The sequence below is a fragment of the Scyliorhinus torazame genome, chromosome 6 (assembly GCF_047496885.1).
Source record: "Scyliorhinus torazame isolate Kashiwa2021f chromosome 6, sScyTor2.1, whole genome shotgun sequence".
NCBI classification, from domain to species: Eukaryota; Metazoa; Chordata; class Chondrichthyes; order Carcharhiniformes; family Scyliorhinidae; genus Scyliorhinus; species Scyliorhinus torazame.
The window spans coordinates 144,697,311-144,714,976 of NC_092712.1; the positions used below are offsets into that span (position 1 = coordinate 144,697,311).

The following is a 17,666-nucleotide window of genomic DNA, read 5'->3' on the forward strand; positions in this document are numbered from 1 at the left end:
ACGCCCAATGCCTGTTAGAGGAACAAGTTTGTCCCCGGACAACAGTTCAGAGGAACTAGTTTGTCAACAGAAACCAGTTTAGAGATACAAGTTTGTCAGCAGACAACAAGGCAACCCCCACGATGACCACATTCTTATCCGTTCTTGCCGGTTGCTCAGGCAGTGGAGAAACGGCACTGGTTCCCGCCCTGTCTGAGGACCCCGCTCTGGTCAGCTATGCTCGGGTAGAGCACAAACGGCATTTATCGCCGTCCTACCCGGGGATTCCACCCATTTCTTACCCGCCGCGGCCCATACGTGCCCCATTTTGCCACTTTCGGTTCAAAATTCTTTTGTTTGTTTTTGCCGACCCTTAGGTTGCTTCCGTATGCTATTTACATCCTCAAACACTAGGATGGTAGATCGCACAGGCTGCGAGACAGCTTGCACTATGTCAGTATTTATCTCGGATGTCTTGTCCCAAATATTTGGTTTATATAAATAAAAAGAGGGAGTCACAGATGGTGACCAATCATAATGGGAAATTGGTAACAAAGGACAGACAGACAGACATACAAGATCTTAAGCAAGATAATAACAGATATTATGCTTGTGTCCACAGAACTCTGGAACCTCAGGAACCCCAGAGGAAGAAAAAGAAGACAGAAAGACGGAAAGATGAAGACGGCCTCCATCATGTTCACCTGGATCTTAGCGAGATCCCTTCAGTTGCACGCGGATGCTACCCCCCTGACCCCTACCACACAAGCCGTGAATGATTCCCACCCCCGCAATACACAGAACCCCGAGATAGCTAGCCCCGCGATGCTAACAATACCCCGACCTGGTGCGATACATTTACCACCTGGTACTCACTATTGTATATAGTAGAAGCCCTCTTAGTACTGGCGATACTTTGCAGTGTCGTGCAGACACATAGAGTCAGGAAATGGTGAAAGAGAGCCTACCGCTCTAGCGCCCCGGTATACACGTTCACATCCCTTATTTTCGGACTTCACCAAACCCCCGAACCCCTTGACATGAATTAAAGTGAATCCGTTTCTCTTTATGTATTCTGTTCAATAAAGAAATGTAAACCTCTGTGCCTGACTGCCAGGCCAGAGAAATTTGTGTGCTGCTATTTTGTACATTTAAAATGTTGTAGATTTTTGGGATAGTTTATTGAGGATAGTTAGAGGTTCCAGTTTTTTTATTTTTCAGGAATGCATGCATCAATGTCATAGCTCCCCGTAAAGTTTTATAATAATGGATGTATTTAAAATGATTTAGGTAAAATTGTGTTTCATAGGATAGGGCAGAGTAGAGCCTAATTTTTGGGTACCCCGTTTGGTCAGGGGATGAAGACGACGCAGTAATGTGATCCTTCACGCTTCGCATTGAGGATCACAAGGAGGGTGTGTAGCCATCTGGGATGGCCACGTCCCGATTACAAAATGGACACTTTGCAAAGAATGCAGGGAAAATTGGACAATACTGAAAAAGCAAGCAGGTGCAAGGTCTATCTGTTGATTAGAGCTGTAGCTCTCAGAAGAGACCAATACTGCAGAACCATCTACATACTAATGAGCCATCCCCGGGAATAAAGAGGCAACATTTAGGTAAACAATGCTAAGACAGACACCCCGGCGCCAGAGGAGACTAAAACAAAGCAAACCAACGGCCACCTAGGACACGCCCAGCAATCAGGGAACCCACCCCTCTATTGGAGGAAAATCGATAAGAACAATTGGGAAACGGCCCAATTAATTGGGGCCAAGTTCAAGGCCCGCCCAAAAGCGTGCAAAGCCCTTTTGGATATAAAAAGGATTCCCCAAGAGAGAATCGCTCTCTTGGCCTTGGCTTTCAGCGAGAAGAGACCTGCCAAAGCTGCTCCAGACCAAGTAAGTTCCAAGTCAACGCATGCTACGAGACAGACGTTGCTAGTTGCTAACCTGTAAACAGCTCAACCCAGCAGCCTCAGAACTGAGCAACGGCCATTGTTCCTCTGACGGAGTGGGTACCCGAAGCTAAGTATAGGCTTTTCGTAGTAGTAATAGTTTAGGTTCTGGAGTTTTGTGCAATTGTATATTTGACTGTGTGTGTAAATAAATGAGCATTGATTTTGAACTTACTAACGGGTGTATCGAGTCTTTGATCAGTATTCGGTTTTGAACCTTGTGGCGGTATCGAAAGATACCTGGCGATTCTTGAGCAAACGTAATTAAACAGAGCCAAACTAAGAAACAACAGCAACGAGCAACACACCCCGAAGAGCAAATTTTCCTCCCAGGATATTGGTGCTCCTCTGGTTCAGGTGCAAACCGTCCTGTTTGTACAGGTCCCACCTTCCCAAGAATGTGCTCCATTTATCCACGTAACTGAAACCCTCCCTCCTACACCATCCCTGCAGCCACGTGTTTATCTGCACTCTCTTCCTGTTCCTCAACTCGCTAGCACGTGGCACCGGCAACAAACAAGAGATGACAACATGGTTTGTCCTGGCTCTCAGCTTCCACCCTAGCTCCCTAAATTCCTGTTTTAAATCCCCATCCCTACTCTTACCTATGCAGTTGGTACCTATGTGTACCACGACTTGTGACTGTTCCCCCCTCCCCCTTAGGATTCTGAAATTCAAGCATGTTGACGTGCAAGGCAATGTGCGCCATTGCAAAATAGCAGCAGTGGCAGTCCACACGGCCACTGAACAAAGTGGAGTGGAGCTCTGAGGAAGAGCACACAATGTACCATTTGAACACCATCCAGTTAAACAACACGGCCCCAACTGAAATCATTCTCAGTACGAACTGTAAACCTTTAAAACTGGAAGTCAACAGAGGGGCCTTGATGACTGTTGTGAGGAAAGAGACCTTCAAGTATATCTGTGATGGAGATAAAACTTTAAATTTCAGCAGCACCACAGCCAAGCTTTCCACTTATATGGGGGAATTCCTGAAAATCCTTGGGACTACCAACACGCAAGAAACCAATCTACCCTGGTTGTCGTGGAAGGTCACAGACCTAGCCTAAAGAGAAGGGACTGGCTACAGCATCAGGTGGAATTTTTTTAAATTTCCAATGGTGTCCTTCAAGAAGTTCTGAGAAGGTATGAGGACATTTTTCACAGGGGAATGGATGGGGGATATGGAATGTGGCAAAGAGCAGGAATAACGCAACTGAAAGATCTGTTTGTGGATGGGAAGTTCGCGAGTCTGGGAGCGCTGACCGAGAAATATGGGTTGCCCCAAGGGAATGCATTCAGGTATATGCAACTGAGGGCTTTTGCGAGGCAACAAGTGAGGGAATTCCCGCAGCTCCCGACACAAGAGGTGCAGGACAGAGTGATCTCAAAGACATGGGTGGGGGATGGTAAGGTGTCAGATATATATAGGGAAATGAGGGACGAAGGGGAGACTATGGTAGATGAACTAAAAGGGAAATGGGAAGAAGAGCTGGGGGAGGAGATCGAGGAGGGGCTGTGGGCAGATGCCCTAAGCAGGGTAAACTCGTCGTCCTCGTGCGCCAGGCTAAGCCTGATTCAGTTTAAGGTATTACACAGGGCGCATATGACTGGAGCACGGCTCAGTAAATTTTTTGGGGTGGAGGATAGGTGTGCGAGGTGCTCGAGAAGCCCAGCGAATCATACCCATATGTTTTGGTCATGCCTGGCACTACAGCGGTTTTGGATGGGGGTGACAAAGGTGCTTTCAAAAGCAGTGGGGGTCCGGGTCGAACCAAGCTGGGGGTTGGCTATATTTGGGGTTGCACAAGAGCCGGGAGTGCAGGAGGCGAGAGAGGCCGATGTTTTGGCCTTTGCGTCCCTAGTAGCCCGGCGCAGTATATTGTTAATGTGGAAAGAAGCCAAGCCCCCAGGGGTGGAGACCTGGATAAATTATATGGTAGGGTTTATAAAGCTAGAGCGGATTAAGTTCGTTCTAAGGGGGTCGGCTCAAGGGTTCACCAGACGGTGGCAACCGTTCGTCGAATACCTCGCAGAAAGATAGATGGAATGGAAAAAAGAAGGCAGCAGCAGCAGCCCAGGATCCGGGGGGGGGGGGGGGGGGGCGCGAGGGGGGGGGGGTGGAGGAACCAGAAGGACTCTCAGGGTTGTTAATATATACTGTATAATATGTATATGTCGTTGCGACAGGTAATTATATATTGGACTGTTAAATTATATCTTTGGAGAGTGTGACTTGCGATAAGGCAGTTGCCAATTAGGGTTAGTTTTCATTTTTGTTATTTATTATTTATTCATTTTTTGTTTATAAAATAGGTCATTGTTATTTGTGTTGTTATAATATTGTGTAAAGGATGCACAATGTACTGTGTTGGTTGACCAAAAATTTTCAATAAAATATTTATATAAAAAAAAAGCAGATGATACAGAACGGGTGCAACAATGAAAAATCTGAGCACTTGAGACCCTATTTAACCCATGAAGATGAACTGACATGTGAGGATGATGTGATCTTGTGGGGCTCACAAATCGCTGATGTGCCATTAGCCACGGGACCTCTCTTACAGGAGCTGCATTGTGCCCACCCAGGGCAAACGGAGATGAAGTTTTTTGGCACGCAGCTATATATCGTGGCTAGGCATTGATAAAGCCTTCGAAGAAATCGGACAGCAATGTCTACCCTGTCCATCTCAAAAATCTCTGACTCCATCGGCCACTCTGCACCCTCAGGAATTGCCAGGTCGCCCATGGATCCGGGTGCACGTTGAGTATGTGGGCCCTTTCTTGGGCAGGCTGTTTTTAGCTTTGATGGACACCACTCCAGTGAATGTCTAGACAGGAGATGTGGACTACAACCTGTCTTGCACCAAGCGTTCGCTATACATGGGCTACTGGAATCCATTATATCTGACAACTCCTGTTACAGGGGACGACTCTCAGACATTCAATTAAACCAACAGCATACACTACACTAGCATGGCCCCATACCACCCTACGTCTAATAGATTGGCTGAGAGGGCCGTTCAGATCTTTAAGAACTCCATGCTGAAACAGTCTGACAAACCGCTGCGCCAATGGCTTGCCAAACTTTTGTTGTCATACCCCACACCACCACGAGGGTCACAACTGCTGAGTTGCTGATGGACCGTTGCCTCAGGAGGAAGTGATGGGATCCATGCCGCCACCTCAAGGGAGGCACTGGAAAATCTTAGCCCTTCCAAATTCCCCCCACCTGACACTGATGCATCTGCTGAGCAGTGGGCAGAACAGGGTAATCTGTCATCACCTGAGGCATCCGAAAGTCAGCCGGGGTGACCAGAGGGCAAATGCCAAGCACATCACAGGTCAGAGGGCGAGAAATGCAGCAGGCTGCCTCCACCTCTGATGTGATGTCTGGGGAAACATGTGGATGAAGCAGTACACTGTGAAAGATAAGATAGATAACACTTAAGTTGGCACGGGTGTGGTAGAGAGTAGATAGTAAGGGGAAAGGGCACACATGTTGCAAATTGTCACAATTCAAAGTTATGCGGAGGTGAAAAAATCCATCTTAGGTGCATATGAACTAGTGCCTGAAGCTGACAGACAAAGGTTTATAAATTTAAGGAAAGAATTTGGTCAAACATACATGGAGTTTGAAAGGATCAAACAGAGTAATTTTGACGGGTGGATAAGGGCTTTGAAAATAATCCAAACGTATGAAGCTCTCAAAGAATTTATATTTTTGGAGGAGTTTAAAAATTCAATTCCTGATGCAGTGAGAACTCATGTGCAAGAGCAGAGGGTTAAAACTGCGAGATTAGCAGCAGAAATGGCAGATGATTATGAATTAGTTCATAAATCAAAGTTTGGTTTCCGTCATCAGTTTCAGCCGGTGAGGGATAGAAACTGGGGACATGAGAAATACTCAAGTGGTCAAGGTAAAGGTGATCTGATGGGAGTTAATAAGGGGAGTGTACCTCAAGTTAAAAAGAAATCCAGGAGGGTGGAAGAGACAAGAAAAGTTTCAAATATTTTCACTGTAATAACCTAGGCCATGTAAAGTCACAATGTTGGTGGTTGAAGAAAAGCACTGGGAAGGTTGATGTGGTAAAACAGGATAAGTCAAAGTGATAAACGAAAGCCCAAGTGAAGTGAAGGAGGTGCAAAAGATTGTACAGCCAGAGCAAGAGGTGATTAAGAAGAAGGTGCCAGATCTCTTTAAAGAATTTACTTGTGTGGGTAAAGTTTACTCATGTGTGTCAGGAGGAGCAGATAAAGAAGTCACAATTTTAAGAGATACAGAAGCTACTCAATCTTTAATGGTAAGAGATGAGGAGTTATGTAGTTTGGGAAGAATGTTGCCAGAAAAGGTGGTAATAAGTGGAAATCAGGGTGAGAGGAGTAGTATTCCATTATTTAAGATAAGGTTGGAAAGTCCAGTGATGAGTGGTGAAGTGGTAGTAGGAGTAATGGAGAAACTATCTTGTCCAGGAATACAGTTTATCTTGGGGAATGATGCAGCTGGATCACAGGTGGGAGTGATGCCTACTGTGGTTGATAAGCCAGTGGAAAATCAGACAACTGAAGTGTTGAAGGATGAATATCCTGGGATTTTTCCGGGTTGTGTAGTAACATAGACATAGAACAGTACAGCACAGAACAGGCCCTTCGGCCCTCGATGTTGTGCCAAGCTTTGTCCAAAACCAAGATCAAGCTATCCCACTCCCTGTCATTGTGGTGTCCTCCATGTGCCGATCAAATAACCGCTTGAAAGTTCCTAAAGTGTCCGACTCCATTATCACAGCAGGCAGTCCATTCCACACCCTAACCACTCTCTGAGTAAAGAACCTACCTCGGACATCCCTCCTATATCTCCCACCCGAACCTTATAATTATGCCCCCTTGTAACAGCCATATCCACCCGAGGAAATAGTCTCTGAACGTCCACTCTATCTATCCCCCTCATCATCTTATAAACCTCTATTAAGTTGCCTCGCATCCTCCTCCGCTCCAAAGAGAAATGCCCTAGCTCCCTCAGCCTTTCCTCATAAGACCTATCCTCCAAACCAGGCAGCATCCTGGTAAATCTCCTTTGCACCCTTTCCAATGCTTCCACATTCTTCCTATAGTGAGGTGACCAGAACTGCACACAATATTCCAAGTGTGGTCTCACCAGGGTCATGGACAGTTGCAGCATAACCCCACGGCTCTTAAACTCAAGCCCCCTGTTAATAAATGCTAACACACTATAGGCCTTCTTCACGGCTCTGTCCACTTGAGTGGCAACCTTCAGAGATCTGTGGACGTGAACCCCAAGATCTCTCTGTTCCTCCACATTCCTCAGAACCCTGCCGGTGACCCTGTAATCCGGATTCAAATTTTTCCGACCAAAATGAATCACCTCGCATTTATCAGGGTTAAACTCCATCTGCCATTTTTCGGCCCTTCTCTGCATCCGAATAAGGTCGCAAAGTCACAGATTAAGACAAGAAGAGAAATCAAAGAGTGAAGATGACGCTGAAGTGCAATTATCAGAAACGATTTTTTATCAGATGGTTGAAAAAGAAAAAGAAAAGGTGGAGGATGAGGCGGATATTTTTAGTTCAGGAAGATTGGCGGAGTTACAACAGAAAGATGTAGAAATAAAACGGATATAGAACATAGAACATAGAAAATACAGCACAGAACAGGCCCTTCGGCCCACGATGTTGTGCCGAACCTTTGTCCTAGGTTAATCATAGATTATCATTGAATTTACAGTGCAGAAGGAGGCCATTCGGCCCTTTGAGTCTGCACCGGCTCTTGGAAAGAGCACCATACCCAAACTCAACACCTCCACCCAACAGCAAGGGCAATTTGGACATTAAGGGCAATTTAGCATTGGCCAATTCACCTAACCCGCACATCTTTGGACTGTGGGAGGAAACCGGAGAACCCGGAGGAAACCCACGCAGACACGGGGAGGACGTGCAGACTCCGCACAGACAATGACCCAAGCCGGAATCGAACCTGGGACCATGGAGCTGTGAAGCAATTGCGCTATCCACAATGCTACCGTGCTGCCCTTAAGAACAAATAAATCTACACTATATCATTTTACCGTCATCCATGTACCTATCCAATAGCTGCTTGAAGGTCCCTAATGTTTCCGACGATATATCAGAAAGCATACACGGAAAGGAATCTGCGTTTATACCAGAGTGTTATTACCGCCAAAGTGATGTCTTGATGAGAAAATGGAGGCCTTTACATATGCAGGCGGATGAAAAGTGGGCAGAAGTTCATCAAGTAGTATTGCTGGTCGGGTATAGAAAAGAGGTTTTGCGAGTTGCACATGAGGTACCAGTGGGAGGTCATTTGGGAATCAGGAAAACTCAAGCTAAAATCCAGAAACATTTTTATTGGCCTAGACTACATAATGATGTAGTTAAATTTTGTCAATCATGTCACACATGTCAAGTGATAGGGAAACCTCAAACAGTGATAAAACCAGCGCCGTTAATACCCATTCCAGCATTTGAGGAACCTTTTACAAGGGTCCTAATTGATTGCGTAGGACCGCTTCCTAAAACAAACAGTGGGAATCAATATCTTTCGACTATAATGGATGTGTCTACTAGGTTTCCAGAGGCCATTCCAGTACGTAATATTACAGCTAAAAAGATTGTAGAGGAGTTACTAAAGTTCTTTACTAGATATGGACTACTCACAGAAATACAATTGGATCAAGGATCAATTTTTACCTCCAGCTTATTCAAAGAAGTTATGGATAGCTTAGGAATAAAACAATTTATATCAACTGCGTACCATCCAGAATTGCAGGGAGCGTTAGAAAGGTGGCATCATACATTAAAGACAATGTTGAGGGCTTATTGTCAAGATTATCCAGAGGATTGGGAGAAAGGAATTCCATTTGTACTGTTTGCAATTAGGGATGCATCTTATGAGTCAATCAAATTTAGTCCTTTTGAACTAATTTTTGGTCATGAGGTAAGAGGACCACTTGAATTGGTTAAGAAATAATTGGTGAGTGAGAAATCGGAAATTACATTATTGGATTATGTGTCAAATTTTAGGGAACGATTAAATAGAGCAGGTGAATTGGCGAGACAACATTTGAAAGATGCACAAAATGTGATGAAACGGGTAGCGGACAAGAAATCCAAAGTTCGTAGTTTTGCCAGTGGAGATAATGTTTTAGTGTTGTTGCCAGTGGTAGGTGAACCTTGAAAAGCTAGGTTTTGTGGACCTTATCAGATTGAAAGGAAATTAAGTGAGGTGAATTATGTGATAAAAACACCAGATAGAAGGAAGACTCACCGAGTGTGTCATGTGAATATGCTTAAAAGGTACTTTGAAAGGGAAGGAGAGGAAATGGAGTTTTAATGACTCTAATTCAAAGTGACAAACCAAATCCAGATGACTGTGAATTTGACATACCTCAAATTAAATTGGAAAATGAGAATGTGCTTAAAAATTGGGATAAATTGTTGAGTTACCTTCCAGAGGAAAAACAAACCGACCTGAAAGAGTTATTGATATCACATGGGCAACTTTGTGATGGTAAATTGGGAAGTACTAAAATGGCTATACATGATGTAGATGTGGGAAATGCTGTTTCAATCAAACAACATCCATATAGACTTAACCCTTTAAAATTGGCACAGGTTAACAAAAAGATTGAGAGTATGCTTATCAATGGCATAATTGATGTGGATTGCAGCCAATGTAGCTCACCCATAGTGATGGTACCAAAACCAGAAGGTACCCACCGGTTGTGTGTGGACTATAGAAAGGTTAATGCAGTTACAGACTCTTATCCTATCCCACGTTTGGAGGATTGCATTGAGAAAGTGGGACAATCAGCTTTTATTTCCAAATTGGATTTACTTAAAGGTTACTGGCAGGTACCTTTATCCGAAAGGGCGAAGGAGATTTCAGCTTTTGTGACTCCAGATGGTAGATACCAATTCAAAGTTATGCCATTTGGCATGAAGAACGCCCCAGCCACATTTCAACGGTTAACTAACAAAGTTGTTTCAGGATTACCCAATTGTGTGCTATACATCGATGATCTGGTAATTTTCAGCCAGACATGGACAGAACATTTGAAACATCTGATGGAGTTATTCGATCGATTTCCGGAGGCGGGTTTGGTGATAAACCTAGCCAAAAGTGAATTTAAAAAGGCCCAAGTCACTTTCCTTGGCCATACAATCGGACAGGGTTGAATGGTCCCACGGGATGTGAAAACAAAAGTTATTGGGGAATTTCCGAGACCCTTGACACGACGGGAAATAATGTGATTTCTTGGTATGAGTGGATTTTACCGGAAATTGTTCCCAATTTTAGCAGTGTGGTCGCTCCACTGACGGATTTGCTCAAGAAGCGTAACAAATTCCAGTGGACAGCGGAGTGTCAACAGGCATTTGACGGCTTGAAGGCTGTGTTAACCACTGCTCCTGTGTTAGCCATCCCAAATTATATGAAACCATTCAAAGTGGTGGTTGATTCGAGTGATGTGGGTGTAGGTGCGGAGCTTCTGCAAGGGACTTTGTGATCTGATTGAACTAAAGTATTTGACTTTAAAGAGAAATGCCGAGGCGTAGAGAAATGGACCTCCTTGTTCAATCAAGAAGGATTTCAGTTGGAGGAAGAAAAACAAAAATGGACTATATTATTATATCTGTTTGCGTGTGTTGTTTTTTGAAACAAAAAAGTATATTTACTGTGCATTTCTTAAAGAATGGTGAAAAGGTGAAAAATGAAACCATCTTGAAGTTGATGGTTTATTTTTTTTCCTTGGGGGAAGTGTCATGTGAGTGTAGCTTTAAGAAATGGGTGTTTATAAATGGGTGTGTGTGTAAATATCTGCAGTGAAAGTACCTTTAAGAAATGGGTGTTTACTACTGCAGTGATGTCAGATACTGGGTGGAGCTGGGCTGTCTGTCAGCTTTTTACTTTTGTTTTAGGCTGTTTGCTGCAAGGTGTATTTTAGTTTCGATTTCAGAGCTGAATAGCTGCAGTCACAGCCAGAAGGTGTACAGATCTCTGTCTGTAATCTAAAGACTGTAAATCGATCCTGGTGATTTAAAACTAATAACTGTAGTGATTTTAACCTGATGTGCTTCTGATAAAAGGTGTCTTAAATCTTATGGATGTTAAAAGGAAAGCTGAAAGGATTATTTAGTGTTGTATTCTTTGGGGGTTGTATTTGAATTAATGGTTGCTAAGATGTTCACTGTATGTTTCAAAAAGGTTAACTTCGAGTTCATAGAATAAACATTGTTTTGCTTTAAAAAAATACTTTTCCATTTCTGCTGTACCACCACTGTAGAGTGGGCCGTGTGCTCCCCATACAACAATCTATTAAAAGTTGTGGGTCAGATGAGCTCCATGATACACTTTGGGGTTCTCTAAACCCTGGCCCATAACACCTCTAAGTTCACCGTAAGTCTCCTACGCTCCAGGGAAAAAAGTCCCAGTCTATTCAGCCTCTCCTTATAACGGGACCATGAAGTCCTGGTAGCATCTTCGTAAATCTCTTCTGCACTCTTTCTAGTTTAACAATACCTTCTCACAACTTATCCACTGCAGAAGTAAGGCTCACCGGTCTGTAGTACCCAGGCTTATCCCTACAAACCTTCTTAAACAAGGGCACAACATTTGCTACCCTCCAATCTCCTGTGGCTGTCGATGATTCAAATGTCTCAGCTAGGGGACCAGCAATTTCCTCCCTAGCCTCCCACAACGTCCTGGGAAACATTTAATCAGTTCCCGTGGAATTATCTATCTTGATGCGCTTTAATATCTCCAGCACCTCCTTCTTTTCTGTAATATGTGCACTCCTCAAGCCATCACTTTTTATTTCCCCAATTTCCCTAACATTCGTGCCTTTCTCAACAGTAAATACTGACAAGAAATATTAATTTCGGACCTCTCCCATCCCTTGTGGATTGGCACAGAGATGAACTTGTTTATCCTTTCGAGGCCCTACCCACTTCCTACTCACTGTTTTACCCTTTGTGTATCTGTAAAAGCTCTTTGGATTTTCCTTTGCCATATCTGCCAAGCCAATCTCATATCCCCTTTTTGCCCTCCAGATTTCTCACTGAGGTCCACACCGACAAGCCCTATACTCTTCAAGGATCCATTTGATCCTCGCGGCCTATGCATGTTATAAGCCTCCTTCCTCCTTGTCATGATATTCAAACACACACATCATGATGGACACACCAACAGGCAAATCAGAGCACACAACACCACAACCAATCACACACAAGAACACCAACCACATAAAAAGCACGAGCACGACACCTGGTGGTCAGTAGGTCTGGGGACAAAGACACGGAGAAGAGCTGTTACAAAATCACAAACAGGGAATCCCCACGTGCAGAGTGTCAAGACAAAACTGTACATAGTAAGTTTAAATAAAATAGCGTTGTACCATATACAACCGTGTTGGCTCATCTGTGTGTCAGAACACCCAACACCACACTCCTTTTGACCATGGCCTCAATATTCCGAGTCATCCAGGGTTACCTCCTTCTACCGGGGTTGGCAGTGACATCGGGTGTGGTCCATGGGATGGAGGGTGATGACAATCCGCTCTGCGATGAGCTCCGGTGCTTCACATCGTATGACAATGTCTGACTCATGCCCACGGTGGCACCTTCCACCTGGGTCCTCCCTGCATGCGAGCTGGCCAGTCCCTCACACAGTCCAGTCGAATTCCTGGGCTGGGGATGCTGGGGATTGTCGGGGTACGGGGGGGGTGGGAGCATGCTCCTCCCACAGGGCCTGCACTAGTCTACCCCCTCCCCCGGCCAGCACACACCCACACCTATCAGATGGAGCACTGAGGCAGGCTTTCATGGTGTTAACACGTGTTTATTGTGCGTTAATATATACACAGTCTGTGCCCTAGCCCCTATAACTAAACTGTGCTCTCCACCCGTCCCCACCAAACTGGTGTCTAACTTTCTGGCCTTACAGCCCCTAACACTACGCCTAAGTGGTTCCCCGAATGGTACAGGAGGGGTGGAGGCGGCCTGCTGTGACTCCTGCCCTGCTACAAGGGTCCCCGTTGGCACGTGTCTCCTGGGGTGACCCGGCCTGGATGGGCCCGGCTGCTGCTTGGGTGTTCCGGGTAGCGTGGTGCCGCCCTGTTTTGCCCGCTGCCCACCATATGCACCAGAGATATGGACTTCTTCCATTGGGCAGGAGATACAAAAGTCTGAGAACATGCATGAACAGACTCAAACACAGCTTCTTCGCGCTGTTACCAGACTCCTAAATGACCCTCTTATGGGCTGACCTGATTAACACTACACCCTGTATGCTTCACCCATTACCGGTGTCTATGTATTTACATTATGTACCTTGTGTTGCCCTATTCTGTATTTTCTTTTTATTTTATTTCATGTACTCAATGATCTGTTGAACTGCTCGCAGAAAAATACTTTTCACTGTACCTCGGTACACGTGACAATAAACAAATCCAAATGCAAAGGGTTGGAGGTGTTGCGGTGTTCCGACACCTCCCCTGCGGGTGTCACCGGCACAGGCTCCAGCACCTCCTCCTCCCCTCTCGGGGTGCCCGATAGCCCCCATGCTACTCCATTGGGCAGGGGTGCGAGCGGAGCCATCCCGAGGCCCGCCCGTTACCTTGCATTGCCATTCCTGGAGGCCCGCTCTGGTCTCGATCAAGGTCTGCGCACTCGCGGCCATGGAGCACAGGGAATGGACCATCTCCATCTGGGACTGCACCACATCACCCTGCGACTGTGCCACCACCCTGTGTGTCTGTGCCACATCAGCCAGTGACTGGGCCATCTTCCTCTGGGTCTAGGCCACCTCCCTCTGGGACTGGGCCACCTCCCTCTGGGACCCGGCCACCCTACCCAGTGTCTGCGCAACGGTGGCCAGCAACTGGGGAATCCGGCTGACGCTTACAGCCATGGCCTGCTATGACTGGGCCATGCTGAGGAGCACCGCTGCAATGTCCAGGTGGCTCTGGCACATGGCTGCCTGTGAGAGGGCAGCCTTGTCTTGGGCCTCAGCCGCCGCCTGCACAGAATACCCCGGGAGTTCAACACGCTGATCCATAGCCAAAACCGTTGCCTCCACCGTGGATGCCACCCATGCGGTGTCGGCCTGGGTAGAACGCATGACCGGCACCACCCCCTGCTCCTCAATGCAGAAGGACTCCTCCACCTGCACCTGAAGGTGCTGGATGCTCACCGTCATCCCCTCCTGTGGTGCCTGGCTGCATCTGCACTGTGACTGGTACTGGATGTTCCAGAAGCCCGGGACCCATCTGGACGGCAGCTGGTTCCTGGGCTGACCTGCCCTCCGATCGTCCAGCCCCTCGGCTGCTCCTTCCTCCACCTGCTGTACCGGATGAAATGTGTGGTGCGCACCACATAGTGTCCCAAGAGCCTCTTCACTAATGTGCCCAACCGAGGTGATAGCCTCTGGTATGGTGGAGAGTGTAGGAGACAGCTGTGACGGAACGTCAGTGCCATCCACCGACCCGAGCTCCGGGGTATCCTGAGTCTCAGGGGGAGAGCTGGTGTTTGGACTGCTCTCCCGATCAGTGCTCGGCTCTCTGGGGGCACCGGATCTGGTACTGGCTGGGGGCTCCGGAAGGACCGGCACCATCTCCGGAATGGCCTGTAAGACACAGAACGACATGTATAATTAGACAGCTGCCGGGGGCACGGTGTTGAGGTGGTGAGGGGCAGTGTGGGAGTTCAGCTGTCCCCCGGGGGGAGGAGGGACCGGGTTACGGGTCTGTGTGGGGAGCAGGGTTAATGCCAGTGTCACGGAGCGGCCAACTCACCCTGGTCGCCCTGAGGAGGTCGTGGAGTTTCTTCCGGCACTGCATGCCAGTTCGGACACCATTGCCCGCAGCACCCAGGCAAGGTGAACAGTGACGCCTGGCGGCCTTCCACCCAGGCCAGGGTGCAGGGTCCTCCGCCTCTCCTCCAGGGCATCCAGGAGGGTATCCAGGTGGGTGTCCAGTTCAGCATCCCTGAACCATGGCGCTGCTCTCCTTCCAGCCACCTTGTTGACTGGGACGGTGTGTGGGGGGATGGATCGTTTAAGTGTGGCTGCAGCGTGTGAGCCTCATGTGCATCAATCACGGACCCGGCGAATCTGGCACCGCTTTGCATGGAATTGATTATGTTCCACGTGGCATTGGTGCTAGCCCATTTAAAGTAGCTGAATCGGTGTAGCTGTTGCACAGTTTTTCCTGTCGTTAAATGCTGCAGTTTCCACGCCGGCATTGGCATTTTGTCTCAAAACCGGAGAATCCAGCCCGAAGTCTCCCAAGTGGAGAATTTTTGCCCCTTTTTCTTGTGTTCTTTGGTGCAGTCAACCTTGAGGCTTATGGAAAATCTTCCTACAAGAAATTACCGTTGAAAAATTTTGTGAAATCCGAAGAAATGTATTGAGAATTGTAGGAATAGCTCGTTCCTCTCCTCTCTCTTTCGTAAAGAAAGCTCCCATTCCAGCTCATTAGGCTGACAAACAGAAAATAACAATTTACCTTTATCAAGGACATGTCACAAAACAAGATATTCTCAATCCTGATAAAGGGGCGGGACCCATAATTGAAACAAGATTTAAGCAAGCAATGAGCCACAAAATGACTCCTTGGACTTCCAATGGAAATAAGAGGGATTATCTGTAAAATCCATCCCTTGTCAATGCACAATTTAATAAATGATTGGCATAAGCCACCCAGAAATAAGCTGTACAATTCTCAAGAGGGAAAACAACACTTTGGTTGGGCAGAAGAGAGAACTTCTCGAGGTGGACCTATGCTGACTCCAGTGTAACACTTGAATAACTCGAAAAGAGTGAAGAAAAATGAACAAATTGCTACTTCCAACCCTCACCTTGGAGAAGACAAAGAGCATTTTAATATCTTGGCTCATTCGAGGAGGCAAACAGACAAAGGGCTGTCACTTCCAGCCATGGACGTTAGCTTCATCCAGCCATGTGTCTGGTTCAGACCAGTGTATCATTCTGAAAGACTGCCACCAGCAGCCATGAAGATCAGCATCAACTCCCCAATTCCCCCACACATTTGTCTTATCTGGGACCAATAAACTGTTTTCAACTGTTACGGGTCATGTGTCTTTTCTGCCGATTGAGCCTATATACCAAATTTCTTACACTCCTCAAATTTGGCTCAACTCAGAAATTTGTCACCATCTTCTGCCTGCTCCATAAAGATATGAAAGCTGTAGTCTTCACCAATGGAACCATCATAAATCCTATCTCAGTGAAGACTGGGTCAACCAAGGCTAAGTTATTGCCCCAACCCTCTTCTCCATTGTCTTTGCAGCAATACTGCACCTCACCTTGAGCAAATTACCCACCAAAGTGGAGATAATCTACAGAACAGATGAGAAATTATTCAAACTAGGCTGACTTCAATCAAAAATCAAAATCACTCCAATCTCGGTCATAGAACTTCAATATCCAGATGACACGTGTGCAAGCTCATTCAAACGCAGAGCTCCAGGTTATAGTTGATTCCTCTCCAAAGCATATGTGAAAATGGACCTTTCACTAATCATCCAGAAAATGAATGTCCTCTTCCAACCAGCTACCACAGCATAAGACATCCAATGTTGGTTACGAATAATGGTGAGATCCTGGAAAATATGGTCCATTTTCCATATAATGGGAGCCTCTTCTCAACGGGGACAGACAGAGATGATGAAATCCATCTTCACCCCCAATTTGTGTGCTTAGACTTCAATCAACTGAAGAAAAGGGATCAGAATCTGAAGCTTAAGCCTGAGGTCATGGTTTACTGCAGCAGTGATTCCAGACCTCCTATTTGTTTCACAGACTTGGACAACATATAGTAGATACCTCAAAACACTGGGGAACTGCCAGCAGTGGTGTCTTCGCAAGATGTACTCAATCCAGTGGCAAGAAAGGCAGTCCAACAAAATGTCCTCACCGAAGCAACTTGCCCAGCCTCGAGGTGCTAATTACTCAAAACTAGTGATGAGTTTCTGGACATGTAGTTTGTATACCTGACATTAGACTCACAAAGCAAAATGCTCTCAGAACAGTCATGGCAGGAGACTCGCAGAAGGACAGCGGAAAGGCTTTAGGGGTATCTGTAAAGTATCTCTGAAGAAGTCAAATATCCCTTCTGACTCATGGGAATTCCTGTCTTATGACCAACCAAAATGAAAAAGGATCGTTCGGGAAGGCACCAAACACACCGAGAGACTTTGTGGAGAATGTGCAGAGGTGAAGTCAAGGCATCAGAGACAATGGACAAACCTTCAAACAATCCATTTACTTCCCTTCAAGCACCACCAGTCCCACATGATCATCAGCCACCTCGGAACCGGATTGGAAGCAAGTTTTCTTCAATGCAGAGAGATTGCTTATGAAAAATGAAACATTTCTAAATGTGACCGTTGGGTGAGTGTACAGTAAAAATAAATTCCGATAAGGATTTCACATGAATAATGTCTGCAAAGAACTAGGGGGCGACAATTATGAATGGAATGTACAAACTTAGCAAGAAATTATTACCAAGAAGGGAGGCAAGGAGAAAATCAATAAAAGGTTGACAATTAAAGCCACTAGGGTTCTGCTAAAATATGAATGAGCAGAAATCAAGCCTATCTATGCTTCTTTTCAACAGCTCCGTGTGCTGTTTATTGAGTATTGTAATATTTCTGTGAAAAAGTATGTTGTTTGTTTT

General features: G+C 46.0%; 1 protein-coding gene across 3 annotated transcripts in view; it reads right to left on the bottom strand.

Annotated features, from left to right (window-relative positions):
* ddc (dopa decarboxylase) overlaps positions 1–17,666 on the bottom strand; it is a 310,860-nt gene that overhangs the window by 148,858 nt on the left and 144,336 nt on the right. The gene's annotated exons all lie outside the window — the stretch shown is intronic.